This window comes from Procambarus clarkii, chromosome 2 (genome assembly GCF_040958095.1).
Source record: "Procambarus clarkii isolate CNS0578487 chromosome 2, FALCON_Pclarkii_2.0, whole genome shotgun sequence".
Taxonomy (NCBI): Eukaryota; Metazoa; Arthropoda; class Malacostraca; order Decapoda; family Cambaridae; genus Procambarus; species Procambarus clarkii.
The window spans coordinates 55,991,127-56,018,163 of NC_091151.1; positions in this window are offsets into that span (position 1 = coordinate 55,991,127).

The following is a 27,037-nucleotide window of genomic DNA, read 5'->3' on the forward strand; positions in this document are numbered from 1 at the left end:
CTGGCCCACACACACGCTATGGCCACTCACTGGCCCAACACACCGCTATGGCCACTCACTGGCCCACACACCGCTATGGCCACTCACTGGCCCACACACCGCTATGGCCACTCACTGGCCCACACACCGCTATGGCCACTCACTGGCCCACACACCACTATGGCCACTCACTGGCCCACACACCACTATGGCCACTCACTGGCCCACACACCACTATGGCCACTCACTGGCCCACACACCACTATGGCCACTCACTGGCCAACACAACACTATGGCCACTCACTGGCCACACAACACTATGGCCACTCACTGGCCAACACACACTATGGCCACTCACTGGCCCACACACCACTATGGCCACTCACTGGCCCACACAACTATGGCCACTCACTGGCCCACACACCATTATGGCCACTCACTGCCCACACCACTATGGCCACTCACTGGCCCACACACCACTATGGCCACTCACTGCCCACAACCACTATGGCCACTCACTGGCCCACACACCTCTATGGCCACTCACTGGCACACACACCACTATGGCCACTCACTGGCCCACACACCGCTATGGCCACTCACTGGCCCACACAACCGCTATGGCCACTCACTGGCCCACACACCGCTATGGCCACTCACTGGCCCACACACCACTATGGCCACTCACTGGCCCACACACCAGCTATGGCCACTCACTGGCCCACACACCACTATGGCCCACTCACTGGCCCACACACCACTATGGCCACTCACTGGACCCACACACCACTATGGCCACTCACTGGCCCACACACCACTATGGCCACTCACTGGCCCACACACCACTATGGCCACTCACTGGCACCACACACCACTATGGCCACTCACTGGCCCACACACCACTATGGCCACTCACTGGCCCACACACCACTATGGCCACTCACTGGCCCACACACCACTATGGCCACTCACTGGCCCACACACCACTATGGCCACTCACTGGCCCACACACCACTATGGCCACTCACTGGCCACACACCACTATGGCCACTCACTGGCCCACACACCACTATGGCCACTCACTGGCCCACACACCACTATGGCCACTCACTGGCCCACACACCACTATGGCCACTCACTGGCCCACACACCACTATGGCCACTCACTGGCCCACACACCACTATGGCCACTCACTGGCCCACACACCACTATGGCCACTCACTGGCCCACACACCACTATGGCCACTCACTGGCCCACACACCACTATGGCCACTCACTGGCCCACACACCACTATGGCCACTCACTGGCCCACACACCACTATGGCCACTCACTGGCCCACACACCACTATGGCCACTCACTGGCCACACACCACTATGGCCACTCACTGGCCAACACACACTATGGCCACTCACTGGCCCACACACCACTATGGCCACTCACTGGCCCACACACCACTATGGCCACTCACTGGCCCACACACCACTATGGCCACTCACTGGACCACTATGGCCACTCACTGGCCACTATGGCCACTCACTGGCCCACCACACCACTATGGCCACTCACTGTCCAACACACCACTAGGGCCACTCACACTGGACCACTCACTGGCCCACACACCACTATGGCCACTCACTGGACCACACACCACTATGGCCACTCACTGGCCCAACACACCACTATGGCCACTCACTGGACACACACCACTATGGCCACTCACTGGACCACACACCACTATGGCCACTCACTGGACCACACACCACTATGGCCACTCACTGGACCACACACCACTATGGCCACTCACTGGACCACACACCACTATGGCCACTCACTGGCCCACACACCACTATGGCCACTCACTGGCCCACACACCACTATGGCCACTCACTGGCCCACACACCACTATGGCCACTCACTGGCCCACACACCAGTAAGTATGTAGTGTCTGAGATTTTAATTTCTCTGATTAGTTCATCATTGTTTGTGAACATCAGGTCCGGTGTGTTTTCGTTCCTAGTTAGTTCTGTAATCTGTTGATTGAGCGAGAATTTGTCACAGAATCTCAACAGTTCTCTGACCTGCGGTAGGTTACTTCCAGGGCTGATTTGCTGCCATGATATTATAGTTAACCATTCTCCATCTTAAACTGGGTAGATTGAGGTCTCCATGGAAGATAATATTTGGAACTGGGTTTTCTATGTTTTCAAGGATATTCTCTAATTTTTGCATCTGCTCTGTGAATTCCTCAACCGTCGCATCTGGCATTTTATATATTTGATTAATAATTACGTTTATATTTTCTTCCTTGATTCCAAGTCCCTCTACCACCTCATTGGTTGAATTTAGTAGCTCTGTGCATACCAGGTCCTCTTTAATATCCATACCTACTCTTCCATTTGACCTAATTTTTCTATCACATCTATATAAATTATAATTTGGAATCCAGATTTCACTATCAATGTAATCTTTCATATGAGATTCCGTGATTGCCCCAAATATTGAATTCGACTTTACTGGAAGGCCACTTATGAACTTTTTTTTTATTTTGACTTTAGGCCTTGTATGTTAGCAAATATAAATAATTTTCCATATTGTGTGTTACTTCTGGTGGGTTTTGGTAGCTCTCCCCCCCTCTCTACCCTGATCCAGTGTGTGTTGTTTTGGCAATGGTTCTTCCAATTTTGAAAGTGGTACTGGTGCTGGGGAGTGTGGTAGTTTCTGTGGAGATGGGGGTGTAGTTTGTGTGCGCCTGATGACGAATTGTAGTCCATTCTTGAACATTTCCCCCTCCCCATCCGTACTCCAGCAACGTTTTTGTCTGCCTGTTCGTCTCTGGTTGCCTCTAAAAAAAAACTTCTAATGCCTCTAAAAAAAAACTTCTAATGCCTCTAAAAAAAACTTCTAATGCCTCTAAAAAAAACCTTCTAATGCCTCTAGAAAAAAACCTTCTAATGCCTCTAAAAAAACCCTTCTAATGCCTCTAAAAAAAACCTAATGCCTCTAAAAAAAACCTTCTAATGCCTCTAAAAAAAACTTCTAATGCCTCTAAAAAAAACTTCTAATGCCTCTAAAAAAAACTTCTAATGCCTCTAAAAAAAACTTCTAATGCCTCTAAAAAAAACTTCTAATGCCTCTTAAAAAGCGCTGAGTACCTCTCACGTGGAAACCAGGGCACTGAAAATCAAAGCATTTTCTCTCATTTATTGAGGGTTAGCATAGTTTAGGGTGGAAATATCTGCACTTTGTTCCAAAACTATATTTACCCCTTCCAAATATGTTTCTGCATTTTCGGGGATGCATGAATTTTCATGCAGTGCCTTTGGACCCATATCTGCACATTAGCATAATATTTGCGTATATTTTCATCTGTGATTTTATTCTGGTTGTTTATATATATATATGTATGCCTTGGCCACCTTTCTTTTGAGGTAGTCTGTGGTTTTTTGTCTTAACATTTTCGTTTCTGTATTCTTTCTCAGTATTGCTCTCATCTTTCTTATTTTGGCTCATCTTTTTCATTATTGCTCTGATCTTTCTCACTTTTGCTCTTATTATTCACATTACCGGTTGGCTCTTCAATATAGCCGTCATTTTTGTGCACCTCGCCACAATGTCCTTCCTCATTGCTAATTTGACTATAAACTATCAGTAAGTATGAGGACTAACAATGGGATTATGGTCTACATACTTAGACCATAATCTCATTGTTGCGCAAACTAACATAAATAACGGAAGTAGGTCCAAGAAAACCAACAAGCGAGATGGATTATTTGATCAATTCAGTTTCAACAATAATAGGATCGATTGGGAAAATTATATATAGATCTTGCAAACAAACGAGAGGCCTGGTCGACGACCGGGCCGCGGAGACACTAAGCCCCGGAAGCACCTCAAGGTAACCACCTCAAGGTAACATTCATTGGGAAATTGTCTTAAGCGACCAAACTCCCACACAGGGAATAGTTCAACTGACAGCTGAAGAATATAAGATATGCTTGAAGCATATGCCAGAGAAGAGAGTCAGAAAGAGAACCGCTCTAGAAAGAGACCGCAGACGACTGTAGAAGGAAAAAAAGAGAGGATCTTGAGATCTTGAATTTATCGTGAGAAGATTTCGGGGCTTGGCGTTCCCACGGCCCGGTCCTCGACCAGGCCTCCTTTTTGTTACAAACCCCAAGAAGCAGCCCGTAGTAGCTATCTCACTCACAGGTACCTATTTACTGCTAGGTAACAGGGGCATCAGGGTGAAAGAAATATTTTGCCTATCTTTCTCTGCCTCCACCGGGGATTGAACCCGGAACCTCAGGACTACGAATCCGAAGCACTGTCCACCCAGCTACCAGACGCCACGAAGAAGGAAAAAGTCACGGAAATACTTAAACAGACATGACTATCACAAGAAAGGAAAACAAATCTAAACCAGGGAGATTGAAGAAATAGAGCAGACGTTGAAGCGATCATACGAGTCTGAGAAAAGGTAATTGGAACAGAAAGCTATACAAGAAATAAAGAAAAATTCAAAAGATTTTTTCACATATGCAAAATAAAGAATACAAATCTCAACCAGTATTGAACCTTTACAACTGAAGGTACGTACACAGAAGACTACAAAGAAATTAATGAAATTCTAAGAGGCCATTTTGAGGCTATGTTTAGCATACCAATAAACAACATGAAAGTTGAAGATCCAGACAGCTTATTTATAAATGGCATCCAAGCTGCAGATAATATAAGTGATAATAACACAAACTCGGAAGACTTTGAAAGAGAAATTGACAACATACCCCTGCACTCAGCCCCTGGTCCCGACTCATGAAATTCAATATTCATAAAGAAATGTAAAGTAGCGCGAGTGCTCAGTGTAATATAGAGAAAGAGCCTAGATACAGGGGAAGATACCAGCAGCATTTAAATCAGCAGATATAGCTCCTCTGCACAAGGGAGGTAGCTTTGGCAAAAACTTATTGTCCAGTTGCACTAACAACACTCATAATAAAAGTTTTTGAAAGAGTGACTAGGAATCAAATTTCCATTTTTTTTTTGCAAATTATGAACTACACAAACCAGGACAACATATTTAGAGCGGGAAGATCCGGTCTGTCACAGTTACTCAGCCACTATGACAAAATCACAGACGATTTAGAAGACAAGCAAAATACAGATGTTGTATATACAGACTTTGCAAAGGCATTAGACAATAATAATAATAATTTTTATTTAGGTAAGGTACATACATAAAGAGATTTTACAAAGTTTGTTGGCTTTATAGATAGAGCTAGTACATACAATGCCTAAAGCCACTATTACGCAAAGCGTTTCGGGCAGGGGTTCGGGCTATCACTCCATGGCACAAATGTGCCATGGAGTGATAGCCCATAAAATTAAATCAATAGGAATCAGGTAAATTGGGGCACTGGTTTATCAGCTTTGTCAGAATACAGAGAGTTAAAGTCAATCAAATAATTGCAAACCCAAGTGCAATGAAAATTTCTGTACCCCAGGGTACAGTCCTTGCACCGCTGCTATTTCTCATTCTTATCTCGGATTTAGACAAAACACTAATCACAGCTTCGTGTTACCCTTTGCAGATGATACAAAAATCTGCAAGAAAATTTCCTCTGTAGAAGACACTGAAAGACTGCAAAAAAGATCTGTGAATTAGGATGTCTGACGATTTGACATTTAGTGAACATAACTGAGCGAATATAACGGTCGCCAGGAAAATAATAGGATGGATTATAAGAACTTAACTCTAGGGACCCCACAGCAATTCTAATACTATTTAAATCACTTGTGCTGTCCCGTCTTGAGTATTACTCGGTACTCACTTCCTCTTTCATAGCAGGAGAACAGAGAACAGAGAACAGAATAGAATACAGAGAACATATACGGGACGAATAAAAATGATAAAACAACTAATTTATTAGGACTCTTCAAAACTCTCAAAATGTTCTCTTTGGAAAGGAGACGAGAATGGTATCAAATAATATATACATGAATGATACTGGAAAGCCAGGTCCCAAATTTGCAAAGTACTATAACAGCATACTGGAGCGAAAGACAAGGATATGTAGAATAGGACTAATGAAGAGTAGAGGTGCCATAGGCATAATCCGAGATCACTGTCTGAACATCAGAGGTCCGCAGCTGTTCAACACCCTCCCAGCAAGCATTTTAAATATTGATGGAACAAAGTTGGATGTATTCAACAGGAACTTAGATAAGTTCTTGCAAGAAGTGCCGGACCAACCAGGCTATACTGAATATCTGGGCCTGCGGGCCGTTCCTAGCAACACCCTGTTGAACCAAGTTATCGCAAATCGAGCTTGAGGCCGGGCTCTGGGAGTGGAAGAACTCACAGAACCCTCTCCAGGTATGCCCCAGGTATACTGGGCCACGTACCGCTATGGACACTCCCTGGACCATTGCACGGAGAGGGAATGTTCCGAAGAACATTCGGAAGGTGATTAAAGGCCATCGTTTTTTTTATTTAATTACATAAATAGACCCTGACAATATAACCCTCTCTCCCTCTCTCTCTCTGGTTAAATCGGCTACCCAAACAAATAAACTCACTAGTCCTTCCCCCGTCACCACCTAAACTCGTAAAGTCCCTAATACCGAATCACACTACAACGTTCCACACCCGGTTAGTTTCCTATACAATACTCACACATTGCAGACTCGACTCAGTCAACAAGATCACATCGGGTCCCCACATTTAGTCGCTTCGTTGTTGCCACAGAAGGGGATATGAACAAGGAACGCGGCTACCAGAAGACTGATTGATTGATTGGTAAGGATTAAGCCACCCAAGAGGTGGTACGGGCATGAATAGCCCTTAAACCACAAGACTGTCCTCCAGCTGGTCATAGCCTCCCCTTTGCACCCCGCATCCCTAAGAAGATATAATCAAATTTGCTGTAATTGTTATCTCCTTTCCAAAAACATTGGGTCACCCATTGTGACCCAATGTTCTTACCTGGTACTTTCGTTTGGGAAGATTACGGCCGTCTTACTCTCTTTGACCTGACCTCAGTGTGTGACAACAGTCAAAATGCTGACATGTAATTTCAACCGTCATTTGTTGTTAAGTGTTGTAGTGCTTAATTCACTACTAAATATTCAATCCTAACTTGTGGATTATAACACCATACCCATAGCGACCTTACCCATCCACAACCATCCCTGTAGCAAGAGATATACCCAAGCGACCTTTCACATCAACATTCCTGTAGTTGAACGGGAGTTCGCGATTGTCTGAAAGTTCCCCCCCCCCCCCCTCCAATCCTAGTTCATAGGGTCGTGTCAAGAACCAATGAGTAGGGGGATAAACTCAATAATAAATCACATGTATAATACCAACATCTAACAATCACCATACACATACATACAGCATACACATACATACAGCATACACAAATGTACAACATACACAAACATACTACATAAACATACATACCCATAAACAACACTAATTATAAGTTGAGAGGTCCAGTATATAGGACCAATTAATGACAAGTAATTAAGTAGTTCATTGACAGCCACAGTGGAAGCGAAACTCCACTAATGACTACGCATAATAAAGAACTGTACACAACTAAAATGAATTAATAATGTTTGCCAAGGAATAACCTTGTCCAAATTATTTTACTTAATGAGATGAGCTTAGGAGATGCTTAACTGACCAACCCTACATAACTGTAGGTTTGGTCCACTCCTCCAGTAGGTGGTGAGTAGGAGGTTTCAGCAGGAGGCTTCAACACTCAACTGGTGAGAAGAAGCTCTACAAATAGATGACAAACTACTAGCAACTTTACCTATCGAAGCCGCATGGGCAATCTTACTGTATACAATACTCCCTTACCACAACAATAAACCAGGAACTAAATTTGATAACACACAATATAAAGATACATTTGAATAGGTGAATGGTAACAGTGTATTCATATACATTGACATTAAATACTATGTAACCCGAGCCACGTCTCAGCCACGTGAGGGACGCCCATCACTCCACTGTCAGAGTTCACCCCCTTCCAACCTGTGGTTGGGGTCGTCCCACGGGTCTTAGCCCCTCAGTACCAGGCGCCACTGCTCGCCCTTGGGCTCCCCCAGTCAACTAAGGGCTGGCCTTGTACACCCCTAGCGAGTGGGGGAGGTTCAAGCTTCTTATAACTCAAACCTGCCCGTCCTGACACTGGAACATTTTCTCTTGCTTTATCTGGTCTGTCCTGAGGTCGCCAGCTGGGTGTTTATACTCGTGTCCCAGCAACACGTCAGTGGTCTCATTAATTATCTTGGCTAAGGATGCAATGTCACGTGCAGTGCAAGGTGTCACTAATGGTCTCATAAATATATAATATATATATAGGCCTAGAGAATGGAGGCTCACTTAAACTACTCAGTTTTAATGTTTACTGAAGAAAAAAACACACACATAAATGGCAAAGAAATGTCTATGTTTGGAATCATCCGCTGGCGGCAATACGGGCAGCTGACTGGGTCCACTCCTCCAGCGCGGGCACACACCTCGCGCCTCTGGCACCACGATCAGCTGACGGCTCCAGCTGTCAGAACGTTGTGACTTTCCCACGCCTCCAGCGATGCGATCAGCTGGGCGTTTCAGAGCACGTTGCTGGCTCCTTGCACACCAACTACCCTCCAGGATCACTAACATCCCCGCCTTAATGTTCACACACACCAACTCATGCCTAAATGAGTTTTTGCCTCCTAGCCTAACGTCCTGTCACTTAGACAATAAAATGATGAGTGACAATATTCACAACATATAAAATACTTTAAGTCGCCTAGCTCATAAGGGGTAAAGGGAGGGACAATTATCTACCTTATTTCACTCCAACCACAAAGCTGATTCGTCCTCTGTTGAGGGATGTTGAGGCTCCTGGTTCTGGCGTCTGCTCTGCCGATGACTAGTTCCCACCACACAGGTTCCTCTGTCGCCTTCGTGGTAACGCATCTTCGACGTGCTGACTCCCAACAGGTACTGCCTTCCTCCTCTTCTCTGGGATACTGGAGACAGGTACCTCCGTCGTCGTCCTCCACTCTCACTGGCACTGCCAACACCTCGCAGTCCAGCACAGCTTCCCCTCGCCTCAGCTGACAGTAGATTCGGGCCCAGCCCTAGCTTGTCGCTTCATGTGTAAGACGTGATCCTCTAGTGGGCGTCCCAGACGTCACCAGCCCAACCTTCCCTCTGGTGCTGACTCTTGATAGAGCTCTTGGCTCTCCAATCCGGTCCGTCCTTGCCTCTGGGCACGCCACAGAAGTTGGATGGCTTCTCAGACTGTCTGCAGAATCGAAGCGAGCATAAATCTACTGGTAAGGGCTCTAGGTCCGAAGCTCGCTCGAGCGCGTCTTCCCTCTCTGACGGTTCGTGACGTACTGTCTTCCTGCTTAGGCGCCTGCGCCGGAACGTCAGGACGTCTTGGCGGGAGACAGGATGGCTCGTCACCGTCCTGTGCCTCAAAAGGCATAAGCCCCTTGCATTATCAAACTTAGCTGGCTATTTTATAGCCAGCTTAATCATGCTCCACTCTTTCCCACACATGAAAATAATCCCTGAACATTAGAGAATACCTAGGCTACGGAGATATGACTTCTAAGCTGGGAAGGAAGAAATACAGGGGTGGACACCATCACACCACCCAACACATCAATATGAAGCCATATACGTATAAACAGTTCATACATCTATAAATTATATGTAGTTATAAGATAAACTTGTAAATAATCTTGGCACTTGATACACTCGTAAACAATCTTGGTACTTGATACAACAAGCTGATAAGGGTGAAGAATATCTGTATATACTAGATATCTCTCATGTTGGCAGGAGTAAGACTCCAGGGTTGACACACCACGTGCTAACTCAGCATTGTGCAGCAGTCAGTGACAATAGCTGCTCACCTGGCAGTAAATAGGTACCTGGGAGTTAGACAGTTTCTACAGGCTGCTTCCTGGGGACCGGGCCGCGGCGACGCTATGCCCCGAAATCATCTCAAGATATCCTCAAGATAACCACCCCATCTACCACAACGCTGCCCATACCTCGACATATCACTCACTTCCCACTCTAAATAGTACTGAATTTATAGGAATATACATTAAATTTATATTCAAGAATAAACTACACACCTACAATTACTTAACAAGACATATGGAATATGTAGCACTTGTCATGACAATTATACTCTACACTCTTAAATACAAGTTACGGCTCAGTTATGGATCATATATAACTAGGTGATAGTGACCTTACCCATCACCTCATCCCTGTAGTGGGAGCGACCTTACCCATCACCTCATCCCTGTAGTGGGAGCGACCTTACCCATCACCTGATCCCTGTAGTGGGAGTGACCTTACCCATCACCTCATCCCTGTAGTGGGAGTGACCTTACCCATCACCTCATCCCTGTAGTGGGAGCGACCTTACCCATCACCTCATCCCTGTAGTGGGAGCGACCTTACCCATCACCTCATCCCTGTAGTGGGAGCGACCTTACCCATCACCTCATCCTTGTAGTGGGAGCGACCTTACCCATCGACAATATCCCTGTAGTAGGATATATACCCTGGTGATCTTACCCATCCACAACATACTTGCAGTAGGAGATATACTCTAGTGACCTTACCCCATGAACAACATTCTAGTAGTGGGTACCAGACGACCTAACCCGTCAAACCTTCCCTCAAGTGAGCTATTTCAGATTTCAAAGTTTGTTTTTAAAAAGTTTTATAAGAGTGTGGTAGATGAAGCTAATTTGTTTTCCAATGAGATTTGTTTTGCAGATAAAAGTTCTTACTTTTCGTGAGGGTTGAAATGTGTCAATATTTTCCCCAGAGATTTATTTACGAGCTAATATATATTCCAATATACTGTTATGAGGTCTTTGAAGAATATTAACCCTTCAGTTCAACTATTGTAGCAGTAGAAGTTCCAGCCCTTCCAAAACAGCCAGTTCATAATTATGTGACATTGACCACGTAAACCTCTCTCAAACGTCTGACAACCGACACTGACCACATAATACTGTAGTTGCAGGTCATTAGTCAGAGGGAAAATAAGTGTTGAATTCTTAAAAATCTCTATACTCCTATGCTGAAGTGTTCTTATCGACACATTACTGGCATAATATTTATTCATTTGTTTCGGGTTCAATAACCGATATGTTGGTATCCACAACACTTCAACTTTTAGTTAAATATATAGTGAGACTGGAACACTGAATGAAGCTAAACTTGCAAGCTTATAACCGCTTTACTGGAAATTAGTTTCCATGAGATAACAGAGTAGTGAGCCGGACCACGAGCACGCATGGCGGTAATTGCCGTAGTCATGGAACCCTGCAGGTGCTCGAGAACATTGTATTGCTTATCGTTAATTCTTCTGGGAGTAATGTTCTCTTCAGGTAAAACTTACTGGTATTATTAACCCATTGGTGATTACATCTGAGGACAAAACATTCTGTTCATATTAGCTGTGTTTTACAAACCCAATCTTCTTGTTTTACTTGTTTGTTAGTGTTTCGGCCTGCTTGAGCCTGTAACCGGGCTCTTTCTACTTATGGGCCTTAGAGCCTCTTTTTTTTATGATCCCACCCCCAAGTAAATTACTTGCTACTGGTAGTAGCAAGTAATTGTGCAAGGAACAGAGGGGGTAAACTAGACGCAATTACACCTTAACCAACATATTATCTATTGAAGTTTAACTACACTTACGTATACAGTGTCGCTTTCACCTAGGACACTCAATATATCTGCAGTGTTCTTCAAATCCCGGGGAGTTCACTATCTCCAAGTATACGTCGTCCACGCTCAATGGCAATCGCCGGCGAGTTCACCTTCCTCAACATGGGCCAGTCCAAACACTATCATCATGATGTCCCAATACCCCACATCCGCTCTCCAGAAACACACTGGCAGAGGGCTTCAGCAACACTGACAGGAGTCCCAAATAATTACCTCCAAGGGTCGCTAACACCCTGGCAGAAGTCTCTAGCAACACACTAGCAGCACTTCTCAGCAGACGGCCACTACTGTCGTCTTGTAACTCCTCTTGGCCAAATCCCGGGTACGTCGGTCCACACAACACACTATTTACTACCGAAGGCGCCCACTTGTCTTCACGGGAAACGATCAGGAATCCCGAAGTGCCGAAGGTGAAATGATTTCCACAGTGCAATTGACTCTTCACGTCACGTCTGAGGACATAAAAGTCATTAGCCAGACAGAAAGTATACAGGGAGATCATTGGATAGCAACCTTTCACCGGAAAACTGTGAAATGTAATTGGATGCACAATCTAGATGGCGTTGATATCGTTACTTCACTCACCCGAGGTCATCATCGACCTCACTTCCTAACTGAGGTATGAAAGAGGAGCCTTTCACAGACGCCACTCCTCCACCAACAGATGGCGTTTACTTCGTCTCCCGTAATGCCTGTGAGTTGGAGTGCAGGTCCATAAATGGCGTCGTTATCACCTCACTCCATAGAAAACGATGATATCGTAACAGTTAGTCATACATATCCACACAGGAGAATGTTTGTGCAAAGTTGGAGGTGAGAAGCTGGTGCGAGCCTCATTAAACTTTACAGCATTGTTGTTTTATTGGGTGTGTCATAAGGTTGGGCAGTGAGGGGGGGGGGTCCCTGAGCCAAATGAACTGGTGCACGGCTCTAACCCACCTTCCCGAAGTCTGTGGGTGTGAAGTATTCAGCACAGAGTCCATAGACTTCAGGGTTACTTTAATTTAAGTGAATTGACAATGATTTTCAAAACTTATGTTCAGATGACAGACTTCCATCCTCAGCTCATCCATTTTGTTACACTGACGGAAGGGAGTATAAGGACAGGGAGAGAAAGGCAGGGGAAGAATGTATGGGCAGGGAAGGAGGAGACAAGGGAAGGACACGTGAGGGCAGGGAGGGAGGAGACGAGGGAAGGGAATGTGAGGGTAGGAAGGGAGGAGTGAGGGAAGGGTATGTGTGGGCAGGGAGGGAGAAGAATGAGGAATGGCGTGTGTGTTGGGGTGGGGGGGGGGGAAGGATGGAAAAGAACGGGGAAGGTCGTGTACTCACCTAGTATTTACCTAGTTGTGCTTGCGGGGGTTGAGCTCTGGCTCTTTGGTCCCGCCTCTCAACCATCAATCAACAAGTGTACAGGTTCCTGAGCCTATTGGGCTCTATCATATCTACACTTGAAACTGTGCATGGAGTCAGCCTCCACCACATTACTTCCTAATGCATTCCATTTGTCAACCACTCTGACGCTAAAAAAGTTCTTTCTAATATCTCTGTGGCTCATTTGGGCACTCAGTTTCCACCTGTGTCCCCTAGTGCGTGTGCCCCTTGTGTTAAATAGCCTGTCTTTATCAACCCTGTCGATTCCCTTGAGAATCTTGAATCTGGTGATCATGTCCCCCCTAACTCTTCTGTCTTCCAACGAAGTGAGGTTTAATTCCCGTAGTATCTCCTCATAGCTCATAGCTCTCAGCTCGGGTACTAGTCTGGTGGCAAACCTTTGAACCTTTTCCAGTTTAGTGTTATGCTTGACTATATATGGACTCCATGCTGGAGCCGCATACTCCGGGATTGGTCTGACATATGTGGTATATACTGTTCTGAAAGATTCCTTACACAAGTTTCTAAAGGCCGTTCTTATGTTAGCCAACCTGTCATATGCTGCTCATGTTATCCTCTTGATATGAGCTTCAGGGGACAGGTCTGGCATGATATCAACCCACCAGGTCTTTCTCTCTCTCTGACTCTTGAAGTATTTCATCTCCCAAATGATTCCTTGTATCTGGTCTCCTGCTTCCTACCCCTATCTTCATTCTGTCTTCAGCCTGTTCAGGTCTTCTTGAAGCCTCAAGCTGTCCTCCTCTGTCTTAATCTTTCTTATAATTTTGGCGTCGTCAGCAAACATTGAGAGGAATAAGTCTATACCCTCTGGGTGATCATTTATGTATATCAGAAACAGGATAGGTCCGAGTACAGAGCTCTGTGGGACTCCACTGGTGACTTCACGCCATTCTGAGGTCTCATCCCTCACTGTAACTCTCTGCTTCCTATTGCTTAGGTACTCCCTTATCCACTGAAGCGCCCTACCAGTTACTCCTGCCTGTTTCTCCAGCTTATACATCAACCTTTTATGGGATACTGTGTCAAAGGCTTTCCAACATGTCCCCCCCCCAAAAAAAAAAAATACATATATATATATATATATATATATATATATATATATATATATATATATATATATATATATATATATATATATATATATATATATATATATATATATATATATGTCGTACCTAATAGCCAGAACGCACTTCTCAGCCTACTATTCAAGGCCCGATTTGCCTAATAAGCCAAGTTTTCATGAATTAATGTTTTTTCGTCTACCTAACCTACCTAACCTAACCTAACCTAGCTTTTTTTGGCTACCTAACCTAACCTTACCTATAAATATAGGTTAGGTTAGGTTAGGTAGGGTTGGTTAGGTTCGGTCATATATCTATGTTAATTTTAACTCCAATAAAAAAAAATTGACCTCATACATAGAGAAAAGGGTTGCTTTATCATTTCATAAGAAAAAAATTATAGTAAATATATTAATTCAGGAAAACTTGGCTTATTAGGCAAATCGGGCCTTGAATAGTAGGCTGAGAAGTGAGTTCTGGCTACTAGGTACGACATATATATATATATATATATATATATATATATATATATATATATATATATATATATATATATATATATATATATATATATATATATATATATATATATATATACTCTTACTATATATACTCTTACTATATATACTCTTACTATATATACTATATATATATATATATATATATATATATATATATATATATATATATATATATATATATATATATATATATATATACTCTTACTATATATACTCTTACTCTTACTCATAATTACTCTTTATTTTCTTCTCCGAGGCTATGGGTCCCTACACTTGCACCAGAGGTGGTACCCCCTATCCTATATATTTTATATATATATATATATATATATATATATATATATATATATATATATATATATATATATATATATATATATATATATATGTGTGTGTGTGTGTGTATAACGACTTCGGGTTCAGTGTTTTTACATAAAATTTTGGATTCATATCTCAGTAAATTGAAAATACATCGTAATGTCCAGCCCAACTTTGTGTAGTTTATATACACTGTGATGCCATGCCCAATTCTGTGTAGTGTATATACATGATGACGTCAGATCCAATTCTCTGTAGTGTATATATATACTGTGATGTCACGTCCAACTCTGAGTAGTGTATATACACTGTGATGTTAGATCCAACTCTGTATAGTGTATATTCACTGTGAAGTCGGGTCCAACTCTCGGTGTAGTGTATAAACACTGTGATGTCAGGTCCAACTCTGTATAGTGTATATACATTGATGTCGAGCCCAACTCTCTGTAGTGTATATCCACTGAGATGTTGGGTCCACGTTTTGAAGCATTGTATGTACAGGAAGAGGTCAGGCTCACCTCTCGGCCCCCACCTCGGGGGCAACCTTTTCTGTGTGTTATAATTTCTATGCATCGAGGGGCTTGGCATGCCTCGCCCTGATTCTCTGATTGCATCTCAGCTCGCCTCTGGTTAACTTAGCAAATTACAGCTTTCCTCAAGTTGAAATTAATGCTTATCCATGTTTGATAACCAAGTTTCAATCTGCCTGAGTCTCTGATACACTGACAAAGTAAGTGAAAAATGACTCTCTTATAACCTTCAAATGACTTGAGAACTGTCCCGGGCATAAAAATACATTCAATGCATGAGTCTTATTATGCAATCAAATACACAACAGATGTCGTGAGATTTTCTTGTCTAGTAACAAAAGCTGCTGCTGGTGTGTTTTTCTAGTGTGCTTATTTACCCATTGTAATTAGTACACATAAGTGTGTCTGAATTAAAATATAATGTTCAGAGTGTAATACTAAATAATCTACTTTTCCAATGTAAAACAAGATTTACCCCTAATATATTAAATCGGATGTCAAAAACTAAATTACATTATGAGATAATTAATTGCATACAAGTAGTTAGTAAATAAATAAATAATACAAAACTAGTAAAGTTTTTAATACTAAACTAGATCAATCAGTTCATAATATCACCATGCAACTACTTACTAGTTAAACAGACAAAGATGTTGATCCCCCTATTCTTCACGATGTAAAGTTGTGAATGATAAATGTTGCTGTAGACGAGAAATAGAAACGTTGAGACAGCTGCACATAGCCAATATGAACGTTGAAGGTTGCTTTATAAGAAAGAGGAACATTGAATGCAGCTCGAGATGAACGATTGCAAAGCTAACGGCAGAAGTAGATGAAAGATTGCAAAGCTAACGGTAGAAGTAGATGAAAGATTGCAAAGCTAACGGCAGAAGTAGATGAAAGATTGCAAAGTTGGATGCAGATGCAGTAATAGATGAAAGACAGGAGCAGTGCAGGCAGCTGAAGATGAGAGACAGGAACGATTCAGGCAACTGTTCAACAGCTGAAGATGAGAGACAGGAACGATTCAGGCAACTGTTCAACAGCTGAAGATGAGAGACAGGAACGATTCAGGCAACTGTTCAACAGCTGAAGAAGTAGTCTGGGAAGATGATGCAGGAGACGATGTCGTCAACACCGATGGACAGGTAGACGTGTCCCTCCGGCCGCTGGAGTCGCCGTTTGTCCTGTCAAGCTGTAGGTCTTGAGACAGGAAACAGTACAGTCCAGTATTTTCCAAAATGATGCGCCTTACTAATGTAAACAAATATAAGAAGATTGAAGAAGGGATAATCAATGGCGCAATTTGCTAAAACTCAGGTTGGATTATTAAAATGTGCATTAAGTTGTATTAAGGTCAAACCCAAACTTTCAGTTCAGCCACTACAAGAAGCAAACACCATACCATTTAACAGATAAACATGAAATTGAACATAAGAAAACTTCACAAGCAAATATGTTAATAATTTACTGAACACTATCAATTAGTTTTCTTTACAGACGATATTTTTTTCGAAACATTTTCCTTGTCTTCTAGCGACGGTGATGTTCGCAGCTAGAGTGAAATTCCTCTCAGGTAGTATCAGATACGTCAACCCGTCCAAGACAGTCACACTACACACCGTCACTGTGGTATGATGGTTCACCAAGCAAGCCGGTCACATAAACAAAAATTTAACAGTTGCACTTAGATAACAGCTCACATTTTATCCTAATGAAATTGTATGATTTCTTCCGAGGCTAAAACAAAGAAACGAGAAATGAGACGACGAAATCCCAGACTAAGAAGAGCTCACCTATCGTTTCCCAAAAACAATGTAACATAATTTTTAGAGATGAGTTGAATATGCAAAGTGTATCTCTGTAGTGCCACTCTCTGTAACGTTACACTCACTGTAGTTACACTTTGGGGTCGAGTGACACTCTCTGGTGAGTTACACTTTGTGTTGAGTGACACTCTCTGGCGAGTTACACTTTGTGTTGAGTGACACTCTCTGGCGAGTTACACTTTGTGTTGAGTGACACTCTGGCGAGTTACACTTTGTGTTGAGTGACACTCTCTGGTGAGTTACACTTTGTGTTGAGTGACACTCTCTGGCGAGTTACACTTTGTGTTGAGTGACACTCTCTGGCGAGTTACACTTTGTGTTGAGTGACACTCTGGCGAGTTACACTTTGTGTTGAGTGACACTCTGGCGAGTTACACTTTGTGTTGAGTGACACTCTGGCGAGTTACACTTTGTGTTGAGTGACACTCTCTGGCGAGTTACACTTTGTGTTGAGTGACACTCTCTGGCGAGTTACACTTTGTGTTGAGTGACACTCTCTGGCGACTACACTTTGCGATCACTTTGGAAAGGCTTCGAAAGGTGAGATTGATGTTAGTTGAATCTGTCAATCTTATATTTTTTAACTTTCAAAATGTAAACAATTAAAAAGATTATAATAAATAACAGAGGCTCAACTAATGTACACAATTCAATAATTATTATGGTACATAGATTATATATCACATTTCCATACTGGTACAGAGGTTATCATAACATACTGGTACAGAGGTTATCATAACATACTGGTACAGAGGTTATCACAACATACTGGTACAGAGGTTATCACAACATACTGGTACAGAGGTTATCACAACATACTGGTACAGAGGTTATCACAACATACTGGTACAGAGGTTATCACAACATACTGGTACAGAGGTTATCACAACATACTGGTACAGAGGTTATCACAACATACTGGTACAGAGGTTATCACAACATACTGATACAGAGGTTATCACAACATACTGGTACAGAGGTTATCACAACATACTGGTACAGAGGTTATCACAACACACTGGTACAGAGGTTATCACAACATACTGATACAGAGGTTATCACAACATACTGGTACAGAGGTTATCACAACATACTGATACAGAGGTTATCACAACATACTGGTACAGAGGTTATCACAACATACTGATACAGAGGTTATCACAACATACTGGTACAGAGGTTATCACAACATACTGATACTAAGATTAGGTATCTCAACATATTGTGACAAGAACATACCACAATTTTTTTTTATAAACCCTACAACATACAACTGCCTCCCGAAAATTTAAATAACATACAATCATTACCCTTACTAAATGTATGTGTCATAAAATTATATATACTCGAAGCGAACTTTAAGAATTACAAAAATATTATTAAAAAATACCTCTCATGTAAAACTTGAAAATAATTTTTTTAAATAAAGTCGTTAGTGAAACACTGGAATAACGACCTTCTCGTGTGACAATATATTTTGTCAAATGTATAATGCATGTTTTTTATCTGGTGGTCTCATGGTAACTTGTTTGGTAGTTGGTGGTCTCATGGTAACTTGTTTGGTAGTTGGTGGTCTCATGGTAACTTGTTTGGTAGTTGTGGTCTCATGATAACTTGTTTGGTAGTTGGTGGTCTCATGGTAACTGTTGTTTGGTAGTTGGTGGTCTCATGGTAACTGTTGTGTGGTAGTTGGTGGTCTCATGGTAACTTGTTTGGTAGTTGGTGGTCTCATGGTAACTGTTGTTTGGTAGTTGGTGGTCTCATGATAACTTGTTTGGTAGTTGGTGGTCTCATGGTAACTGTTGTTTGGTAGTTGGTGGTCTCATGATAACTTGTTTGGTAGTTGGTGGTCTCATGGTAACTTGTTTGGTAGTTGGTGGTCTCATGGTAACTTGTTTGGTAGTTGGTGGTCTCATGGTAACTTGTTTGGTAGCTGATGGTCTCATGGTAACTGTTGTTTGGTAGTTGGTGGTCTCATGGTAACTGTTGTTTGGTAGTTGGTGGTCTCATGGTAACTGTTGTTTGGTAGTTGGTGGTCTCATGGTAACTTGTTTGGTAGTTGGTGGTCTCATGGTAACTTGTTTGGTAGCTGATGGTCTCATGGTAACTTGTTTGGTAGTTGGTGGTCTCATGGTAACTGTTGTTTGGTAGTTGATGGTCTCATGGTAACTGTTGTGTGGTAGTTGATGGTCTCATGGTAACTGTTGCTTGGTAATTGGTGGTCTCATGGTAACTGTTGCTTGGTAGTTGGTGGTCTCATGGTAACTTGTTTGGTAGTTGGTGGTCTCATGGTAAGTGTTGTGTGGTAGTTGATGGTCTCATGGTAACTGTTGCTTGGTAGTTGGTGGTCTCATGGTAACTTCTTTGGTAGTTGGTGGTTTCATGGTAACTTGTTTGGTAGCTGATGGTCTCATGGTAACTGTTGTTTGGTAGTTGATGGTCTCATGGTAACTGTTGTGTGGTAGTTGATGGTCTCATGGTAACTGTTGCTTGGTAGTTGGTGGTCTCATGGTAACTTGTTTGGTAGTTGGTGGTCTCATGGTAACTGTTGTTTGGTAGTTGATGGTCTCATGGTAACTGTTGTTTGGTAGTTGATGGTCTCATGGTAACTTGTTTGGTAGCTGATGGTCTCATGGTAACTGTTGTTTGGTAGTTGGTGGTCTCATGGTAACTGTTGTTTGGTAGTTGGTGGTCTCATGGTAACTGTTGTTTGGTAGTTAGTGGTCTCATGGTAACTGTTGTGTGGTAGTTGGTGGTCTCATGGTAACTGTTGTTTGGTAGTTGGTGGTCTCATGGTAACTGTTGTTTGGTAGTTGGTGGTCTCATGGTAACTGTTGTTTGGTAGTTGGTGGTCTCATGGTAACTGTTGTGTGGTAGTTGGTGGTCTCATGGTAACTTGTTTGGTAGTTGGTGGTCTCATGGTAACTTATTTGGTAGTTGGTGGTCTCATGGTAACTGTTGTGTGGTAGTTGATGGTCTCATGGTAACTGTTGTTTGGTAGTTGATGGTCTCATGGTAACTGTTGTTTGGTAGTTGGTTGTCTCATGGTAACTTGTTTGGTAGCTGATGGTCTCATGGTAACTGTTGTTTGGTAGTTGGTGGTCTCATGGTAACTGTTGTTTGGTAGTTGGTGGTCTCATGGTAACTGTTGTTTGGTAGTTGGTGGTCTCATGGTAACTGTTGTTTGGTAGTTGATGGTCTCATTGTAACTGTTGTTTGGTAGTTGGTGGTCTCATGGTAACTGTTGTTTGGTAGTTGGTGGTCTCATGGTAACTGTTGTTTGGTAGTTGATGGTCTCATGGTAACTATTGTTTGGTAGTTGGTGGTCTCATGGTAACTGTTGTTTGGTAGTTGGTGGTCTCATGGTAACTGTTGTTTGGTAGTTGGTGGTCTCATGGTAACTTGTTTGGTAGTTGGTGGTCTCATGGTAACTGTTGTTTGGTAGTTGATGGTCTCATGGTAACTTGTTTGGTAGTTGGTGGTCTCATGGTAACTGTTGTTTGGTAGTTGGTGGTCTCATGGTAACTTGTTTGGTAGTTGGTGGTCTCATGGTAACTTGTTTGGTAGTTGGTGGTCTCATGGTAACTGTTGTTTGGTAGTTGGTTGTCTCATGGTAACTGTTGTTTGGTAGTTGGTGGTCTCATGGTAACTGTTGTTTGGTAGTTGGTGGTCTCATGGTAACTTGTTTGGTAGTTGATGGTCTCATTGTAACTGTTGTTTGGTAGTTGGTTGTCTCATGGTAACTGTTGTTTGGTAGTTGGTGGTCTCATGGTAACTGTTGTTTGGTAGTTGGTGGTCTCATGGTAACTGTTGTTTGGTAGTTGGTGGTCTCATGGTAACTGTTGTTTGGTAGTTGGTGGTCTCATGGTAACTTGTTTGGTAGTTGGTGGTCTCATGGTAACTGTTGTGTGGTAGTTGGTGGTCTCATGGTAACTTGTTTGGTAGTTGGTGGTCTCATGGTAACTTGTTTGGTAGTTGATGGTCTCATGGTAACTGTTGTGTGGTAGTTGGTGGTCTCATGGTAACTGTTGTTTGGTAGTTGGTGGTCTCATGGTAACTGTTGTGTGGTAGTTGGTGGTCTCATGGTAACTATGGTTTGGTAGTTGGTGGTCTCATGGTAACTATGGTTTGGTAGTTGGTGGTCTCATGGTAACTATTGTTTGGTAGTTGATGGTCTCATGGTAACTATTGTTTGGTAGTTGGTGGTCTCATGGTAACTATTGTTTGGTAGTTGGTGGTCTCATGGTAACTTGTTTGGTAGTTGGTGGTCTCATGGTAACTGTTGTTTGGTAGTTGGTTGTCTCATGGTAACTGTTGTTTGGTAGTTGGTGGTCTCATGGTAACTGTTGTTTGGTAGTTGGTGGTCTCATGGTAACTTGTTTGGTAGTTGATGGTCTCATTGTAACTGTTGTTTGGTAGTTGGTTGTCTCATGGTAACTGTTGTTTGGTAGTTGGTGGTCTCATGGTAACTGTTGTTTGGTAGTTGGTGGTCTCATGGTAACTGTTGTTTGGTAGTTGGTGGTCTCATGGTAACTGTTGTTTGGTAGTTGGTGGTCTCATGGTAACTTGTTTGGTAGTTGGTGGTCTCATGGTAACTGTTGTGTGGTAGTTGGTGGTCTCATGGTAACTTGTTTGGTAGTTGGTGGTCTCATGGTAACTTGTTTGGTAGTTGATGGTCTCATGGTAACTGTTGTGTGGTAGTTGGTGGTCTCATGGTAACTGTTGTTTGGTAGTTGGTGGTCTCATGGTAACTGTTGTGTGGTAGTTGGTGGTCTCATGGTAACTATGGTTTGGTAGTTGGTGGTCTCATGGTAACTATGGTTTGGTAGTTGGTGGTCTCATGGTAACTATTGTTTGGTAGTTGATGGTCTCATGGTAACTATTGTTTGGTAGTTGGTGGTCTCATGGTAACTATTGTTTGGTAGTTGGTGGTCTCATGGTAACTGTTGTGTGGTAGTTGGTGGTCTCATGGTAACTTGTTTGGTAGTTGGTGGTCTCATGGTAACTGTTGTGTGGTAGTTGGTGGTCTCATGGTAACTGTTGTGTGGTAGTTGGTGGTCTCATGGTAACTGTTGTTTGGTAGTTGATGGTCTCATGGTAACTATTGTTTGGTAGTTGGTGGTCTCATGGTAACTATTGTTTGGTAGTTGGTGGTCTCATGGTAACTGTTGTTTGGTAGTTGGTGGTCTCATGGTAACTGTTGATTGGTAGTTAATGGTCTCATGGTAACTGTTGTTTGGTAGTTGGTAGTCTCATGGTAACTGTTGTTTGGTAGTTGGTGGTCTCATGGTAACTGTTGTTTGGTAGTTGGTGGTCTCATGGTAACTTGTTTGGTAGTTGGTGGTCTCATGGTAACTGTTGTGTGGTAGTTGGTGGTCTCATGGTAACTGTTGTGTGGTAGTTGGTGGTCTCATGGTAACTGTTGTGTGGTAGTTGGTGGTCTCATGGTAACTGTTGTGTGGTAGTTGGTGGTCTCATGTGTAAGGGTATTTACTTATGCTTCCGACAACCACATGCAGTTGCATGCAAGAGCACCAACACCGGCGGTAGTCTACAAGTTCAATTTGCACGTCACAATAAACTTGTGAGAGCAACACCCGGGGTCCCTTATATCTCAGGTGGAGAGAAAAGGTTAGTTGTCCAGATGTTGGTTTGCAACTGCAATGGCCCGCTGGTACTCTGGATCCTTCCTGTTTCTGATATAAGTTATTAACGATCTTCCAGAAACAATAGATTCCTTCCTCTCAATGTTTGCTGGTTATGCTAAATTTATGAGAAGAATCATGACAGAGGAAGATAGAGAGTACAAGAAGATCTGGACAAACCGGAGGAATGGGCTTTCAAAATGGCTACTAAAATTTAACTCAAATAAGTGTAAAGTAATGAAATTAGGGAGTGAATTGGAGGTCGAACACAAGGAGGTGAAACACCTTGGAGGTGAAATCCTTAGAGAGTAAGATCAGGGGGTTGATATCTCACCGAACCTGTCCCCAGAAGCCCACATCAAAAGATATCATCAGAGGCGTATGCAAGATAGGCCAACAAACGAACTGCCTTTAGAAACTTGTGTAAGGAATCATTTAGAACCTTGTATACCACTTTTATCAGACAAATCCTGGAGTATGCCGCTCCTGCCTGGAGTGCATACTCATTTAAACACAAGACAAAGTTAGAGAAGATTCAGATGTATTCCACCAGACTAGTCCAACAGCTGAGAGGTATGAGTTACGAGAAAAGGCTACTGGAATTAAATCTCACATCCCTGGAAGACAGAAGAGTTTGGGAAGACTTGATCACAACCTACAACGTTCAGAGGAATTAACAGGGTGGACAAAGACAAAATATTTAGAGCAGGCTGAACACGAACAAGGGGACGGAGAAGGCAGCTTAACACTCAAATGAGCCATACGGACATTAGAAACACTTTTCAGGGTCCGGCAGTTATCAATTAGAATACATTGACGTGATGGGGCAAACACCATACACAGTTCCAAATGTAGATGTGATAGAGTCCATTAGGCTCAGGAACTTGTACACCAGTTGATTGACAGTTGAGAAACGGGACCAAAAAGCTGAAGTACAACCCCCGCAAGCACAAGTAGGTTTGTAACACTAGGAGAGTACTGGAGGACACCCCAGATGTAAAGTTCCGGACTAACTTAGTCTGCACCGAACACGCAGCTACCTCCCGTCACTGTGGTCGTCAGGTACCTCCCGTCACTGTGGTCGTCAGGTACCTCCCGCCACTGTGGTCGTCAGGTACCTCCCGTCACTGTGGTCGTCAGGTACCTCCCGTCACTGTGGTCGTCAGGTACCTCCCGTCACTGTGGTCGTCAAGTACCTCCCGTCACTGTGGTCGTCAGGTACCTCCCGTCACTGTGGTCGTCAGGTACCTCCCGTCACTGTGGTCGTCAGGTACCTCCCGTCACTGTGGTCGTCAGGTACCTCCCGTCACTGTGGTCGTCAAGTACCTCCCGTCACTGTGGTCGTCAGGTACCTCCCGTCACTGTGGTCGTCAAGTACCTCCCGTCACTGTGGTCGTCAGGTACCTCCCGTCACTGTGGTCGTCAGGTACCTCCCGTCACTGTGGTCGTCAGGTACCTCCCGTCACTGTGGTCGTCAGGTACCTCCCGTCACTGTGGTCGTCAGGTACCTCCCGTCACTGTGGTCGTCAGGTACCCTCCCGTCACTGTGGTCGTCAGGTACCTCCCGTCACTGTGGTCGTCAGGTACCTCCCGTCACTGTGGTCGTCAGGTACCTCCCGTCACTGTGGTCGTCAGGTACCTCCCGTCACTGTGGTCGTCAGGTACCTCCCGTCACTGTGGTCGTCAGGTACCTCCCGTCACTGTGGTCGTCAGGTACCTCCCGTCACTGTGGTCGTCAGGTACCTCCCGTCACTTGTGGTCGTCAGGTACCTCCCGTCACTGTGGTCGTCAGGTACCTCCCGTCACTGTGGTCGTCAGGTACCTCCCGTCACTGTGGTCGTCAGGTACCTCCCGTCACTGTGGTCGTCAGGTACCTCCCGTCACTGTGGTCGTCAGGTACCTCCCGTCACTGTGGTCGTCAGGTACCTCCCGTCACTGTGGTCGTCAGGTACCTCCCGTCACTGTGGTCGTCAGGTACCTCCCGTCACTGTGGTCGTCAGGTACCTCCCGTCACTGTGGTCGTCAGGTACCTCCCCGTCACTGTGGTCGTCAGGTACCTCCCGTCACTGTGGTCGTCAGGTACCTCCCGTCACTGTGGTCGTCAGGTACCTCCCGTCACTGTGGTCGTCAGGTACCTCCCGTCACTGTGGTCGTCAGGTACCTCCCGTCACTGTGGTCGTCAGGTACCTCCCGTCACTGTGGTCGTCAGGTACCTCCCGTCACTGTGGTCGTCAGGTACCTCCCGTCACTGTGGTCGTCAGGTACCTCCCGTCACTGTGGTCGTCAGGTACCTCCCGTCACTGTGGTCGTCAGGTACCTCCCGTCACTGTGGTCGTCAGGTACCTCCCGTCACTGTGGTCGTTCAGGTACCTCCCGTCACTGTGGTCGTCAGGTACCTCCCGTCACTGTGGTCGTCAGGTACCTCCCGTCACTGTGGTCGTCAGGTACCTCCCGTCACTGTGGTCGTCAGGTACCTCCCGTCACTGTGGTCGTCAGGTACCTCCCGTCACTGTGGTCGTCATGCAGGTACCTCCCGTCACTGTGGTCGTCAGGTACCTCCCGTCACTGTGGTCGTCAGGTACCTCCCGTCACTGTGGTCGTCAGGTACCTCCCGTCACTGTGGTCGTCAGGTACCTCCCGTCACTGTGGTCGTCAGGTACCTCCCGTCACTGTGGTCGTCAGGTACCTCCCGTCACTGTGGTCGTCAGGTACCTCCCGTCACTGTGGTCGTCAGGTACCTCCCGTCACTGTGGTCGTCAGGTACCTCCCGTCACTGTGGTCGTCAGGTACCTCCCGTCACTGTGGTCGTCAGGTACCTCCCGTCACTGTGGTCGTCAGGTACCTCCCGTCACTGTGGTCGTCAGGTACCTCCCGTCACTGTGGTCGTCAGGTACCTCCCGTCACTGTGGTCGTCAGGTACCTCCCGTCACTGTGGTCGTCAGGTACCTCCCGTCACTGTGGTCGTCAGGTACCTCCCGTCACTGTGGTCGTCAGGTACCTCCCGTCACTGTGGTCGTCAGGTACCTCCCGTCACTGTGGTCGTCAGGTACCTCCCGTCACTGTGGTCGTCAGGTACCTCCCGTCACTGTGGTCGTCAGGTACCTCCCGTCACTGTGGTCGTCAGGTACCTCCCGTCACTGTGGTCGTCAGGTACCTCCCGTCACTGTGGTCGTCAGGTACCTCCCGTCACTGTGGTCGTCAGGTACCTCCCGTCACTGTGGTCGTCAGGTACCTCCCGTCACTGTGGTCGTCAGGTACCTCCCGTCACTGTGGTCGTCAGGTACCTCCCGTCACTGTGGTCGTCAGGTACCTCCCGTCACTGTGGTCGTCAGGTACCTCCCGTCACTGTGGTCGTCAGGTACCTCCCGTCACTGTGGTCGTCAGGTACCTCCCGTCACTGTGGTCGTCAGGTACCTCCCGTCACTGTGGTCGTCAGGTACCTCCCGTCACTGTGGTCGTCAGGTACCTCCCGTCACTGTGGTCGTCAGGTACCTCCCGTCACTGTGGTCGTCAGGTACCTCCCGTCACTGTGGTCGTCAGGTACCTCCCGTCACTGTGGTCGTCAGGTACCTCCCGTCACTGTGGTCGTCAGGTACCTCCCGTCACTGTGGTCGTCAGGTACCTCCCGTCACTGTGGTCGTCAGGTACCTCCCGTCACTGTGGTCGTCAGGTACCTCCCGTCACTGTGGTCGTCAGGTACCTCCCGTCACTGTGGTCGTCAGGTACCTCGTCACTGTGGTCGTCAGGTACCTCCCGTCACTGTGGTCGTCAGGTACCTCCCGTCACTGTGGTCGTCAGGTACCTCCCGTCACTGTGGTCGTCAGGTACCTCCCGTCACTGTGGTCGTCAGGTACCTCCCGTCACTGTGGTCGTCAGGTACCTCCCGTCACTGTGGTCGTCAGGTACCTCCCGTCACTGTGGTCGTCAGGTACCTCCCGTCACTGTGGTCGTCAGGTACCTCCCGTCACTGTGGTCGTC